The following is a 15498-nucleotide window of genomic DNA, read 5'->3' as shown; positions in this document are numbered from 1 at the left end:
TGTTTGCCGTACCATGGTGTACGGGTGCAATCATGTCATTTAATAAACATAAATGTGAAAAGAAGATAATGCAAAAAATAGACAAGAAGCTAAGCATTGTTTATAGAGAGGCTATTTATCAAAGCCGAACGATACAAATAGTGCGGTAAGCAAAAGATATTGGACTATTCAGTATGTCCTGACCAGGGGCAGGCCGCGGAATTGTATTTAAAAAAGGTATACCGCTCGTAACAGAGACCAGCTGGGAGTTCCATAATGCGGCATGGCTTGTCTGCCTCCCTGGATCTTGCATCGTTTGTGCGGCAGTCGAATTGCCGAACAGGTCGTCCGAAGTATGGAGTCCTGAAAGTAAGAAAAAATTAAAAAAAGAATCCGGCAGCCCCTAGTACGTTTTAAGCCGTATTTTGGGCGTGCCGTTATTGTGCCCCTTCCCCTGTGCCCATGGTATTTCAAGGGCGTAGTTATGTACGCGAGGTACTGGTTTCGCTATGTCGCGAAAGCTGGGGTTGGGGCCGCATTGCTACGCTTGCTCAGAGTGTGCCAGGCGGTCCTGCTGTGGGTTACTCCGGGCGCGCTTGGCAGTGTCTGGCTTTTTAATGGCCGGACTGGAGAATTGCCTGAGAAGGCTACTTTGTACCTCCGCTGCGAGAGCCGCCGTATGCTCCTCCGTACGGAGGGAGCGTTCGGTGTTTCCGTTGACCGTGAATTACTCCTCGAGGGCCTGGCATCTTGAGCTTGAGATATGCATAGTGCGGCACCGCATTGAACTTTGCGAATGTGGTTCGTCCGAGCAGGGCGTGATAGCCACTGCGAAACGGGACTATATCGAAGATTAACTCTTCGCTTCGGAAATTGTCGGATCCGAAGACCACGTCAAGTGTTACTGAGCCTGTACAGTTGGCTTCTACACCTGGTATAACGCCTTTAAAGGTCGTTCTTGTGGGCTTAATCCTTGAGGGATCTATGCCCATTTTCCGCACTGTATCCTGATAAAGCAGGTTCAGGCTACTGCCGCCGTCCATGAGGACTCTTGTGAGATGAAATCCGTCGATGATTGGGTCGAGAACCAATGCGGCGAAGCCGCCATGACGGATGCTAGTGGGATGGTCCCTTCGATCAAAAGTGATCGGGCAGGAGGACCATGGGTTGAACTTTGGGGCGACTGGCTCCATCGCGTATACGTCCCGTAGCGCACGCTTCCGCTCCCGCTTGGGAATGTGGGTTGCGTATATCATGTTCACCGTCCGCACTTGTGGGGGAAAGCCCTTCTGTCCATTGTTGTTCGGCGGCTTGGGCTCCTCGTCGTCGCTGTGCAGCCCCTTGTCTCTGTTTTCGGCCCTTAACTTGCCTGCCTGCTTGAACACCCAACAATCCCTGTTAGTGTGATTGGCTGGCCTTTCGGGGGTGCCATGTATCTGGCACAAGCGATCGAGTATTCGGTCCAAACTGGACGGGCCCTGAGTATTCTTTTTGAATGGCTTTTTCCGCTGACCGGATTTATAGCCTTTGAATCCGGCATTGACTGCCGTGTCTTCATTGCTGTCGCTGCTAACGCGGCGTTTTTGCTTATTCCGACGTGTCCTGCCACTTTTGTCCTTGGTATCCGAATTACCAGGGTTCTTTGATAAGTTGTTACTGTGAGCTAGCCAGCTGTCTTCTCGCGCAAAAGCGGGTCATGAGTGTCGTGAGGGCTGCCATGGATTTCGGCTTTTCCTGTCCCAGGTGCCGGGCAAGCCACTCGTCGCGGATGTTATGCTTGAAGGCTGCTAGGGCCTCTGCGTCCGGACAGTCGACTATCTGGTTTTTCTTTGTTAGGAACCGTGTCCAGAATTGTCTGGCCGATTCCTTTGGCTGCTGAATTATGTGGATTAAGTCGTCGGCATCTGGTGGTCGCACGTAAGTGCCCTGGAATTTGTCGAGGAATGTGGCTTCCAGGTCCTCCCAAGAACCGATTGAGTCTGCTGGCAAGCTGTTAAGCCAATGCTGGGCCGGTCCTTTAAGTTTGTGCGGGAGGTATTTGATGGCGTGTAGATCATCGCCGCGTGCCATGTGGATGTGAAGGAGATAATCCTCGATCCATACCACCGGGTCTGTTGTGCCATCGTATGATTCGCTGTTTACGGGTTTGAAACCCTCTGGGATTTTATGATCCATTACTTCATTCGTGAAGCATAGCGGGTGTGCGGCGCCTCTGTACTGGGCTATATCACGAGCAGCTCAGAAGAGCTATGTCTGTTGTGTTCGGCCCGGCCGGATTTGTTGTATCCGGAGTGAAGATCATTGTCACATGCCGTAGGGCGCCTGCGCGATCCGTAGATCGATCTTGTTTGTCTTGCCTTATCCTCCAGTATGTCTCGCAGGTCGGTGCATTTTCCCGTGCCTTAGTTGAGCGGCGTCGGGGCATGGCTTGGGTGGAGGGCCGGAGGCCTCTCTGTCGCGGCCGCGAGGTGGCCGGTCTGCCATGTCATGCGCTGGTGATGTAGGTGCTTCCTCCTCTGATCGGGGTAGCGGCCTGCGCTTCGGGTAACTGTTGGAGGGGCATTCGAGTTCGTAGTTGGAGGGGCATTCGAGTTCGTACTCTTCGGCCGCAAGGACTTCAGTCCATCTGTCAGCTAGCAAATCTTGGGCAGCTCTAAGTTGTTGCTGCTTTTTCTTGAGGCTGCTTGCTGTGGCTAAAAGCCTGCGTTTAAAACGCTCTTGTTCGGCGGGGTCTGATGGTATGACAAATTCGTCGTCATCGAGGCTTGCCTCGTCTTCGGAGGGAGGCGTATAGTTATCATCCTCGACCACTCGGTCTGCTGCTCTCTCATGAGGGCTGGCTTTTCCATCATCCTGTGCCGAATCTTGCTGAGGTGGGTGTTCTTCGGCGCTATCCGGGGTAGTATTATCTCCCGTGCCGGAATCACCGTTTTTGCTTTGGCGGGATTTAGAGCGGCGCCGCTGACGCCGGCGCTTTGGCTGTTTCTTGGGGGCGTCATCCCCCACTGTTCCATCGCCATCTCCATCTTTTGGAGTATCCACCATATATATGTCATATGACGAGGTGGCCTTCCAGCGCCCTACAGGTGCTGGTTCCTGTTCATCTCCTACATCGTCGTCCATGCCGTCGATGTCTTCGGAGCTGAAGTCAAGCATGTCGGTTAGATCGTCGACAGTGGCTACAAAGTGGGTGGTGGGTGGGCTTTGAATTTCCTTATCGTCCGTATCCCACCCTCGCTGACCGTAGTCCGGCCAGGGCTCTCCTGATAAAGAGAGAGACTTAAGAGAATTCAGGATGTCGCCAAAAGGCGAATGCTGAAAGATGTCTGCGGCGGTGAACTCCATTATCGGCGCCCAATCGGATTCGATTGGCAGGGGCGCGGGGGGTTCGGAGTCGGGGAGAGTCCGGATCCTCGAGTCACGGGTCATGCAGAGTGCGGGGCTAGCGTTCGGCTCGATCGCTTTCGGGATCGCAGCCCCCGAGGTGACGTCCAACCGCTCATCCTCGATTGGCGCAATAGGCTCCGAGTTAGGGGTCGGAACCGATGCGTGTGCGGCCTCCAGGACACTGTCCGGGGCAGAGCTAGATCATGCCCCTCGAGATAGTGCGGCGCGCTTGGCCGTGGCTCGACCCGTCGAAGATCAAGTCTCCGCGGATGTCAGCCGTGTAGTTTAAGCTTCCAAACCTGACTTGATGGCCAGGGGCATAGCTTTCGATCTGCTCCAGGTGGCCGAGCGAATTGGCCCGCAGAGCGAAGCCGCCGAAGACGAAGATCCATCCGGGAAGGAAAGTCTCACCCTGGACCGTATCGTTGTTGATGATCAAAGGAGCCATCGGGCCTAAAGGCGACGACACAGAGGAACTCTCAATGAAAGCACCAATGTCGGTGTCAAAACCGGCGGATCTCGGGTGGGGGGTCCCGAACTGTGCGTCAAGGCCGGATGGTAACAGGAGACAAGGGACACGATGTTTTACCCAGGTTCGGGCCCTCTTGATGGAGGTAAAACCCTACGTCCTGCTTGATTAATATTGACGATATGGTTAGTACAAGAGTAGATCTACCACGAGATCAAGGAGGCTAAACCCTAGAAGCTAGCCTATGGTATGATTGTTGTGTATGGAGTTGATTGCCTAGGGACTACAACCCTCCGGTTTATATAGACATCGGATAGGGTTAGGGTTACATAAAGTCGGTTACAATGGTAGGAGATCTTGAATATCCGTATCGCCAAGCTTGCCTTCCACGCCAAGGAAAGTCCCATCCGGACATGGGAAGAAGTCTTCAATCTTGTATCTTCATAGTCCAGGAGTCCGGCTGAAGGTATAGTCGGCTACCCGAACACCCCCTAATCAGGACTCCCTCACTTGGTGATCTGAAGAAACTGAGCCATGATCTGGCTCTGCTCGTGAAGAAGTTCCAAAAGTTCTCAAGACGTGGTCGCCTTGGAAGATCCTCAAGGAGCAATGATTCCTCATCCAGTGACTACAAGAAGAGGCTCTGTCACAAATGCAAGAAACCTGGACATTTCATTCAAGATTGTCCTCAGTGGGAAAAGGAATCAAAGAAGAAGAAATACAAGGATTACAGTTCTGATGATGTGAAGAAAAATAAGAAATCCACAAAATCCTCATCATCAAAATCCTCCAAGCCTTCATATCACAAGAAGATCATCTCCAAGAAGGCCAGGGCATTCATTGGCAAGGAAATGGACTCTGAGGCTGAATCTGAAGAAAATGAGGAAGATGAGTCATCTGAGGAGTCCGAATCCGGAGTGGCGAGCCTTGCTCTCGTTACTGCATTCATTAGCAAGTCTATCTTCAACACTGAATAAAATGACCTCACCAACAAGGCTGATGAAGGCGATGATGACTACGCTCCCACCTATTGCTTCATGGCAAAGGGTGCCAAGGTACTCAAATATACCTCCTCTGAATCAAGTGAGAATGAATCTGATGAAAACCTTAAACCCAGCTATTCTAAACTTGCTAAGATTGCTATAAACAACAAAGGGCTTTAGAAAGGTTCAAACATGCTAAATAAAAGTGATGATATGTTGGGTGAAGAAATGGATCGCACTGAAACTTTGACTGAAAATCTTTTCAGAGACTTCAGTCCAAGCTTGACAAACTTCAAAGTCATCATAACACTATCTTATCGGATCATGAGAAGCTTTCTTATGAATTTCTTCAAATAAAGCAAGACCTTGAGAAGCTCAGAGTGAGTTATGAAGATCTTCAGAAGGAGCGCGATTCATTACTTGCTCAACAAACCAGCACTTCTCAGGAAGAATTTGTTCCACCAAGCTTGAAGTGCATTGAACATGAATCTGCTAATTCTTCACCTGAATGTTCAAATGCTGCTAATGTTTCAAATTCTTCACGTGCCTCTGCTATCACTAATTCCTCATCTGAGGACATTGCTAGTATCACTGACGATGCAGGGCTGAAGGAATTGTACACGACAGGCATGTACAAAAGCCTCAAAGGGCATCAGGCTCTTTGTGATGTGCTTAAAAAGCAGATCCTCAACAGGAACCCTAGGAAAGAGGGTATCGCCTTTGAGAGGAAACTCAATGCTGATGGTACATATTGGAAGCCTGAGCAGTACCCCAAAACTACATGGGTTGCTGCAAAGGGACCTCCAGTTGATCCATCTAACTTATCTGGATTTGCATGTGAATCTCCTCATTCTGATGATGAGTCAATTGACTCCAACTATAAGCTATTCAAAAATCAGAATGGTGAAGTATTTGCTAGATATGTTGGCACTAACTGCAGGAACGGCTCCCCTATGAAGAAAATCTGGGTTCCCAAAAGATGTCTTGAATAATCTTCAGGTGAATGTCATCATGACGCCACCTGTGAAGAATAGGAACCCCAGATCAAATTCTTCATATGGACCAAATTCCTCATATGGAGCAGAGTCCTCATATGAACATCATCGTGCTAACCCGTCTGTTTCGCAGGGAAGATCTAAGGATTATGGATATGTGCATTATTCTTCAAATCATTATGTCCATAAGTCCTCGAAGAATTTCTCTGCATACTCTTATGCTTACTCTAACCCCTCTTATGTGAAACGAAATGGACTGGCTTCTATGCCATCCTTCTCGTATGGAGCTCGCAGAATGATGAACTCTTTGCCACCCCTTCAGATGTGGGTGGTGAAGAAAAAGAACTAATCTCTTCTGCAGGGTCAGGTCTCCAGACGCACGTAATGTCTGAAGAATTTGCTGGAGACCAGATCTAAGGATTATGGATATGTCCATTATTCTTCAAATCATTATGTCCATAAGTCTCGAAGAATTTCTCTGCATACTCTTATGCTTACTCTAACCCCTCTTATGTGAAGACGAAATGGACTGGCTTCTATGCCATCCTTCTCGTATGGAGCTCGCAGAATGATGAACTCTTTGCCACCCCTTCAGATGTGGGTGGTGAAGAAAAAGAACTAATCTCTTCTGCAGGGTCAGGTCTCCAGACGCACGTAATCGTCTGAAGAATTTGCTGGAGACCTGAGCATGCCTGATAGGACGCAGGCTAATCATGAAGAAATGAACTTTCATTTCTCACGTCCTCATATTGCTTTATCAGTTCTTTACTTGATGAAATTGATCTGATGAATTGATGTCATATTCTTCACTGATGAAGTATATGAGTTTGTAAGCTGCACTAATTCATCTGCAGGATGATCAACCCAAAGCCACTGAGTGGGTCCTCGATAGTGGATGTACAAACCACATGACTGGTGACAAGAATCTATTGATGGATGCTCCATTATCTCCGTCGCATCTGAAGCATATCATCTTTGCTGACAAAGGCAAAAGTCAGGTATTGGGTCTAGGTAAGGTTGCGATTACAAAGGATCGACACATGGACAAAGTCATGCTTGTTGAGTCCTTAGGATACAACCTTATGTCTGTCTCAATGCTTTGTGATCTTGATATGGTTGTTGTCTTTGGCAAGTACCGTTGTGTTGTGGTTATGGAAGCTGACAATTCCAAAGTCTTCGAAGGCTTTAGGAGAGGAGACCTGTATATTGTTGATTTCTCTACAGGACCACAACCAGCCGTGTGCTTACTTGCAAAAGCTTCAGAAGGCTGGCTCTGGCATCGACGACTTGGTCATGCAGGCATGAGGAATTTGCACACGCTTGCGAAGAAGAAGCATGTCATTGGCATCGAGAATGTCAAATTCCTCAAGGATCACCTATGCGGAGCCTGTGAAGCTGGGAAGATGACCAAGGCCAAGCATCCAGCGAAGACTATCATGACCACCACTCGCCCATTTGAATTGCTTCACATGGATCTCTTTGGTCCTAATCATTATTCTGCTATCTCAAATGAAGCATCTCAATATGGCTTCGTTATTGTTGATGATTATTCTCGTTACACATGGGTACACCTTGTTACTTACAAACATGAAGTGCAGGAAGTCTTCAAACGATTTTCCTCGAGGGCTTCAACCAACTTTGGTGTGAAGATCAAGCACATCAGAAGTGACAATGGCACTGAGTTCAAGAATTCTGGTCTCGATGACTATCTTGATGAACTTGGTATCACTCATGAGTTATCTGCTCCTTACACTCCTCAGCAGAACGCATCGTGGAGCGCAAGAACAGGACTCTTGCTGAGATGGCTCGCACTATGCTTGATGAATACAAAACGCCTCGTCGTTTCTGGACTGAGGCAATTGATACTGCGTGCCACATCATCAACAGAGTATATCTTCACAAATTCTTCAAAAAGACTGCCTATGAACTCCTCACTGATAAGAAACCCAATGTAAGTTATTTCAAAGTCTTCGGTGCTAAATGTTGGATTAGAGATCCTCATCACAACTCAAAATTTGCACCGAAAGCACATGAAGGTTTTATGCTTGGTTACGAAAGGACTCGCACACCTACAGAGTCTTCAACAACGTTCTTCACAAAGTTGTTGAAACTGTAGATGTGCGGTTCGATGAAACTAATGGCTCGCAAAGAGAGCACCTACCTACTATGATAGATGAACCAGCACCTGAGGAAACTATCAAGTTCAAGGCTACTGAGGATGTCATTCCTACTGAAGAATCTGCTGAAGAATTCATTCCAGAACATGAAGAACGTCGAGCTAATGCACCTGAAGAAAATGCTGAAGAAAATGGTGCTGAAGAAAACAGCTGATCAAATTCTTCAACGACAACCAGCTCATCCTCGCATTGCAAAAGAAGTGCAAGTTGAAAAGATCATCAATGACATCAAAGCGCCAGGTCCTCTCACACGCTCAAAAGCTTCACATTTATCTAACTTTTGTGGGCACTATGCTTTTGTCTCTATTACAGAGCCCACTAAGGTAGATGAAGCATTTCTGGAGCCTGAGTGGATTCAGGCCATGCAAGAAGAATTACATCAGTTCGAGCTCAACAATGTCTGGGAACTGGTCAAACGTCCAGATCCTCGCAAGCACAATATCATCGGCACAAAGTGGATCTACCGCAACAAGCAAGATGAAAATGGCCTTGTGGTGAGGAATAAGGCACGGCTTGTAGCTCAAGGCTACACACAGGTTGAAGGAATTGATTTCGATGAAACTTTTGCACCTGTTGCTAGACTTGAGGCTATTCGCATATTACTTGCTTATGCTAACCATCATGATATCACTTTATATCAAATGGATGTGAAAAGTGCATTCCTCAATGGTAAGCTTGAGGAAGAAGTATATGTTGCTCAACCCCCAGGTTTTGAAGATCCAAAGAATCCTGACAAAGTCTTCAGACTCAACAAGGCCCTCTATGGCCTCAAGCAGGCCCCACGGGCTTGGTATGATACTTGAAGGAACTCTTCATGAAGAAAGGCTTCAAACCCGGTTCACTCGACCCTACTCTTTTCACTAAATCTTATGATGGTGAATTGTTTGTGTGCCAATATATGTTGATGATATTATCTTTGGCTGTACTGACCACACGTTATAGTGATGAATTTGCCTATATGATGAGTGAAGAATATCAAATGTCTATGATGGGAGAGTTGAAATTCTTCTTAGGTCTTCAAATTCGTCAACAACACAATGGCATATTCATATCTCAGGAGAAATACCTCAAGGATGTACTGAGGAAATTCGGCATGCAAGATTGCAAAGGCGTCAAAATTCCTATGCCCACAAATGGCCATCTGTGCACTGATGAAAATGGTATTGACTTCGATCATAAGGTATACCGCTCCATGATTGGTTCTTTATTGTACTTATGTGCATCTAGGCCAGATATAATGCTTAGTGTTTGCATGTGTGCCCGATTTCAAGCTACACCGAAGGAATCACACCATAAGGCTGTGAAGCATATTCTTCGATATCTAGCTCACACACCAACACTTGGATTATGGTACCCCAAGGGCTCGGCTTTTGATCTCATTGGATATTCTGACTCTGACTATGCTGGTGATCGTGTGGACCGCAAGTCAACATCTGGTACATGTCATTTCCTCGGACGATCTTTGGTCTGTTGGTCCTCGAAGAAACAGAACTGCGTATCACTATCTACTGCTGAAGCTGAGTACATTGCCGCTGGTTTTGGCTGTGCTCAATTGCTATGGATGAAGCAAACTCTCAAGGACTACGGCGTCAACATGAAGAATGTGCCTCTCTTCTGTGACAATGAGAGTGCCATCAAGATTGCTCACAACCCAGTTCAGCACTCGAAGACAAAGCACATTCAGATTTGTCATCATTTTCTTCGTGATCATGTGTTGAAGGGCGACATTTCTATTGAGCATGTGAAGACTGAAGAACAGCTAGCCGATATCTTCACAAAGCCCTTGGATGAGAAGAGATTTAGCAAGTTGCGGTGTGAGCTAAATATCCTAGAATCTTCGAATGTTCTTTGAAAAGGACACTCATCCTAACACTTATGCAAAATTGATGACTTAGATGTGCAACACATGAAGAAACGTTTTTCTTCAATCAATGAAGAATAACACTCTTAGTGTGAAGAAATTAACGAAGAATTTGATTCTCAGAACCCTACGATAATTGTACGCGGTGTCTGAAATCATCATTCTTATACGGTGGGTCACGCCACCACCAAAAGTTGAAATTCCTCAATTATTCATATTCTTCAACTTTGCATTGTCTTCACTGTTTCCGTCGTTTTTCTTCATTGGCTATATATATATGAGTTTATGTCCTCTACAGCATTCACTTATTGCTAATTCTTCAAGTTGGTTTTTCTGCTAAGTGAATGTGATCGGACCCTTCCCCTCTATGCTATACTCAACCCAATCTGTTCACAAATTCTTCATGTGCGTTCTATTTGAAACTCGTTCAAAATCTTCACTGTGTCCTTGTCAGCTGAAGAAATTGCGAACGAACTTTAAAACCTATCTTATCTAAATTTTCGGCTTTGCCGCTCAAACCGTTCGCATCCCACGATACACTTATCCATTCACCCACGATCGTACACGATCTCCACCTCTCAGTACGTGGGTGACACATGTCAAGCGAATGAGAAGGGTCAGGGGCACGTTCGTCCAATTTCTTCGGGCGAACAGTTTTTCACCGTGGCTATAAATACCCCTCTTCCCCTTCCTCACTTCTTTTACTCCGCTCGACCTCTCTCCAGCTCGAGCTTCTCAAACCCTAGCACCGCCGCTACTTCATCGTCGCCGGTGAGGAAGAGCTTCACTGCCTCGACCTCGTCGCCGCCGTACTCGCGCCGGCCGCGGAAATCTTCACTCCGCCGCCGCCGTAGCCGTCTTCCTCCGCCGAGTTAGGGCGTGGAAGATCTACACAGACGAACTTCACCTCTCCACCTCACTGTTCGTGTTCTTCATCCAGGGTAATTAAAAGTTACTTTTACTACCCTCGTTGATTCGAATGATTATCTACAAAATCTTCAAAGGTGTTTTTCTTCATATCTTCACACACTAAAACACCTCTCATATCATCTGTTCTTGATTCGTTTCTCTAAGCTATGTTTTTCTTCAAGATTCCTCAAATGTGTGGATTTTTGATCTACACATCTCTGGAACCTAAGACAGAGAACGCTTAGGAAAATTCTTCAAGACTCATCTGGTCAAATTCCTCAAACTTGTTCTTTTTACAAAACCTTCTGAGAACGCATATGACCTCTCCAAATTCCTCGCAACTATACTCTGTTCACAGGTACTCATGTCAGCTGCTGAATCACTAGGTTCTCATCAACTTAACTCATTTGCAGCGTTCCTCGAAGAAAAGTTGCATACTTCTTCAGAGAATTCAATTGTTCGAATTCCTCAACTGAAGAAAATGGCTGATGGTAAGAAGCCACAAAAAGGAGAGAAAAGAGAGCTGAGGTCAACACAGCGTTTGAGATCCCTGATGATATATATGTTGGGTACTGCACACCTCCTGAGGAAGATAAAAATCAGTGCAAGGTGCGCATTCAGAAGATAGAGAGGAGATAAGCAAGAGAGTGGAGGGAGTACAGATATGTCACTCCCAAATACATGAAGAAATTCGCACTCAATCCTCCATGCCCAAGACCTCCATTGGCACCTGGCCAAATAGCTGATCCCACCAGCCTCAAGCGTGGTGAGGACTATCCTGATGAATGGGCCAAGCGCCAAGCCAAGTTGGCTAAGCAAGCCAGAGAAGCAGTGAGGAAATTCAATGAAGACTCTGCTACTGCTGCTGCCTCTGTTGTCAAGCCGAAGAAGGCTATGTCAAAGAAGCCTGCACGCAAGCCAAGTGCTTCACAAACAGTGCACTCAAGGCCAAGTTCCTTAGCAATGCCCTCACGGCCAGAATCCTCAAAGCCCTCACGGCAAATTCCTCATGCTGCTCCTGCTCCTCAAAAGTCCTCAGCTCCTCCGCCAAAGTCTTCGGCCGCTCCAACAAAGTCCTCTGCACCTGTGCATCTCGCCACGTGCCAAAGGACTACTGGCATCTCCATTGCCTCAGGTGTCTCAGCTAGTTCCTCAGCTGCACCAAATTCTTCAACGGGACCCTCTCTACTGAAGACAAAGGCCATTGCTGGACGAGGTCCTCGCCCTAGTCCTCAGAAGAAGCAGGTCGCCTTCCAAGTGCCGTCTGAAGAAGACAAACCTAATGATGATGAACTTGCTGAAATCCAAGAGATAGGCAAGTCAGGGCGCTAGAGCAAGGGAACAGATGTGGCCACTACTTTTGGATCCTAAGTTGATCCTTGATACATTGACGTTTGGCACAAGGACCCAAACACTCCATGTCTGACTTCAGCTGACTCCTGCAAGTCACATGCTGACTCACTTCATTCAAGAAGAAAAATGGAAATTTGAGAAGGCCAGGAAGATTAAGAAAGCGCAGTACAAGAATGAGCGATATCAGAAAAACGTTGTCTCTATGACAACTGAATAACTTGTTCACTACTCAATCTGAGATCAAGAAACTCAGTGATGAATTTGACGCATACCATGCTGATTGCTGGAGCAAAGTTTTTGTGAGAACTTCGCTGATAACTTCACCTCAATGTTGCTGCCCCAACACAACAGGAAATTCCTCAGGCTGAAGCATCTGCTCAGCCGACTGAAGAACATGCCAGCACCGCTGATGAAAATCAGGCTGCTGAATAAAATGTGAGTTCCAGGGCTGATAACTGCATTCCAGCCGCTGAAGAAATTGCCAGGGCATCCACTAGTGGTGCGCCTGAAGAAACTGAAGAAATCAGGGCAACTGCATCAGTTGTGCCTGAAGAAAATCAACTAGATTCCTCTGCTCCTCCTGCGCCAACACCAACTCCGATCCTTCAATCTGCATCAGATGTGAAGAAGACCAAGGCTGCAGAGCATGCAGCAGTGAAGAAAAGGAAAGCATCAGCTACTTCAGATTCTTCAGCTCCGAAGAAGATGAAGCCTTTGACCAGTTCATTTGCTAATCCCATTGATGTTGTTCCAATCTTAACCATGCCATCAAAGGACCTTGTTCCTTTTGGTGAAGAATATGAGATCCCTAGTGGATCTGATGAAGAAAATCATTCTACTGCTTCGTCAGAGCAGATTGATGAAGAAATTGAAGTGGATACAATCCCTTCAACACATGTTATCTCCTCGCCTATGCCTCAGTTCACAGCTGAAGAGGCTGGCGTTGAAGAAATGGAAGATGAAGATGCGGATGTTGGCTACTCCACACCAGTGATGAGTGATGAATTCTGGGAAAGTCAGCATCCAAACTCTCCAATGTTCACACCGTTGCAGCAAATACCTCAGTCCCCCGCACAAACTGTTCAACTGGGCTCTGAAGAAACTCACCCACTTCATCTGTATGTGAGGAAATTCCAGCCACTAGCGCTGAAGAAACTGCTGCTGCTGAACATCTGAAGACACAGACTGCCACTGAAGAGGAACCAGAAATTCCTCAGCTTGAAGAACCTGAGATTGCGATTCCTGAGGCCGTGATGCAACTCATTGACACTCCTCTGCCCAAGCCAAAGGATCCATTCTCACGCAAGCAAAAGTTCAAGGCTGATGATTTCTTCGGCGAGCACGTATTCTTCGAAGACTACAACCGATATGATTCTGCTCGTATAAGGAAGAGGCATTTCTGGATTGCTAGTCAAGCAAATTTCTATTCCTCAGTGTTATTCAACAAAGAGAGAATCTTCTACCATGAGCACATTCCTCACGTGGATATGGAATCTCTACCGTGTTTCGTGCCAGTTCTCAGTGTTCTTCACGACGCTAGACTGTTAAACTTTTGCTCTGACATCTGTGATTGGAATGAAGAACTGATTCTTCAATTTTATGCGACGCTGCACATCACAGGAGATTCTGAAGATGTGAATTCATGGGTGCTGGACTGGATGTCTGAGAACACTCACTACACAACACCAGCTACTGAATTGCTTCGTGCCTTACCACTCAGTCCTCCCCTTGAAGAAGCTCGTTGCATCTACAGTGAACCTGAGCTTACAAATCACTACATTCAAGTTCTGATGAAACCTTTGAAGCCAGGTCAGGCCCCACGAACCAAATTCCTCGTGAAGGAATTACTTTATGTGCCCAGAACTGTCTATCATATTCTTACGAGGACAATGAGTCCTATCAAAGGCCACGACTCATCTGATGAGGAAATTGTTGGCATCATGAAGAATCCGGTATTCAATATCGTTCATGGCATTCCTGTCAATTATCACGATTTCTTCATGAGGACTCTGGCAAATGTTGCACTGTCTCCATTTGAGCTAAAGCTTATGCACCTTGGAATTATGAGATTCCTCAGGACAAGGTCTTCACTCAACTACAAAGCTGATTCAGATCACCTCAGCTACTTGCCCCGATTGAAGTCCTCAAGCAGACCTATTCATCATGCATTTCAAATTCTTCACTGTTATATGTCAAATGCGTGTATGAATTACAAGATATAGGGGGAGATCTCCATGATTCAACTCTTCAAGTGTGCATTGCTTCAAAAGCAAATTCCTCACTATGCACATCTTCAGGGGGAGTTCTTCTATATCTTGCAATCAAATTCCTCAATATCAGTATTTACACTTCATATGTTTATCCCCGTTGAAAACTTAACCTATATTGTCATCAATCACCAAAAAGGGGGAGATTGTAAGTGCATCTAGTGCCCCTTAGTGATTTTGGTGTATTGAAGACTTATAGGTTAAGGGACTAATGCGTTTGTGAGTGTACACAGGTCTATAAGTCTATGAGGAGTTTGATATTTACAGAGAAAGTCGACCCCTAAAAATGAAGTTCTTCGACTGAAGACTTTGGATTTCTGAAGACTTTCTGAAGACTTTGAAAGTGAAGAAATTGGTGTGACCTTGAAGACTTGGTATTCATTCGAGGAACATGAAGCGTGAAGACTTTTGTTTTGTAGTTTCATTTTCTCTTTCTTGAGTCATAGGAAACACCGTACTGTTAAAGGGGGTCGAGGAAATACTAAGGAAAAATTTCCATGTGATGCTCAACTCAAAATCCTACACCTACCAATCCCTTCGAGTGAAGCCATTGGAAATCTCATACAGTCCAGTCATATTCTTCAGTGACAGAGACGAAGTTCTTCTGGTCTCTGAGGAATTTGTTCTGACTGAGGAGTTAGGAATTCGCCAGTGCGGATTGCCTACACAGTGAGGAACATGATAGCCCTGAGGATTTTGCTACTCAAAATTCCGACCGTTGCTGTGCTATGCGCCAGCTGTCCCAAAATATCTATCCACCTAACGGTCATATCATTGAAGGGCATTTATGTCTTATCATGTCGGGCTGCTCCCTAGGCTATAAATAGCCGCCCCCTACAACCACTAGCTGGTTGGCTGCTCCGAGAGAAACTGACACTTGTCATTTGAGAGCAACCCATCCTCCGAGGACTTTGAGCGAAAATCATCAAGTGAGGAAAAACCCAAACCCAAAACCCAAACACCTACAAACCCCAAGTGATTGAGCATCACTGAAGAGATTGATCCTGCGTGGATCCGACGCTTGTTACCTTTGAAGACTGTGCTTCTTCCAGACGGTTAGGCGTCATGGTCTAGAGCATCCAAGAGGAATTGTGGATCGCCGAGTGACCAAGTTTGTG

This window comes from Triticum urartu, chromosome 3, assembly GCF_003073215.2.
Source record: "Triticum urartu cultivar G1812 chromosome 3, Tu2.1, whole genome shotgun sequence".
NCBI lineage: Eukaryota > Viridiplantae > Streptophyta > Magnoliopsida > Poales > Poaceae > Triticum > Triticum urartu.
This window is presented reverse-complemented; position numbering follows the sequence as displayed.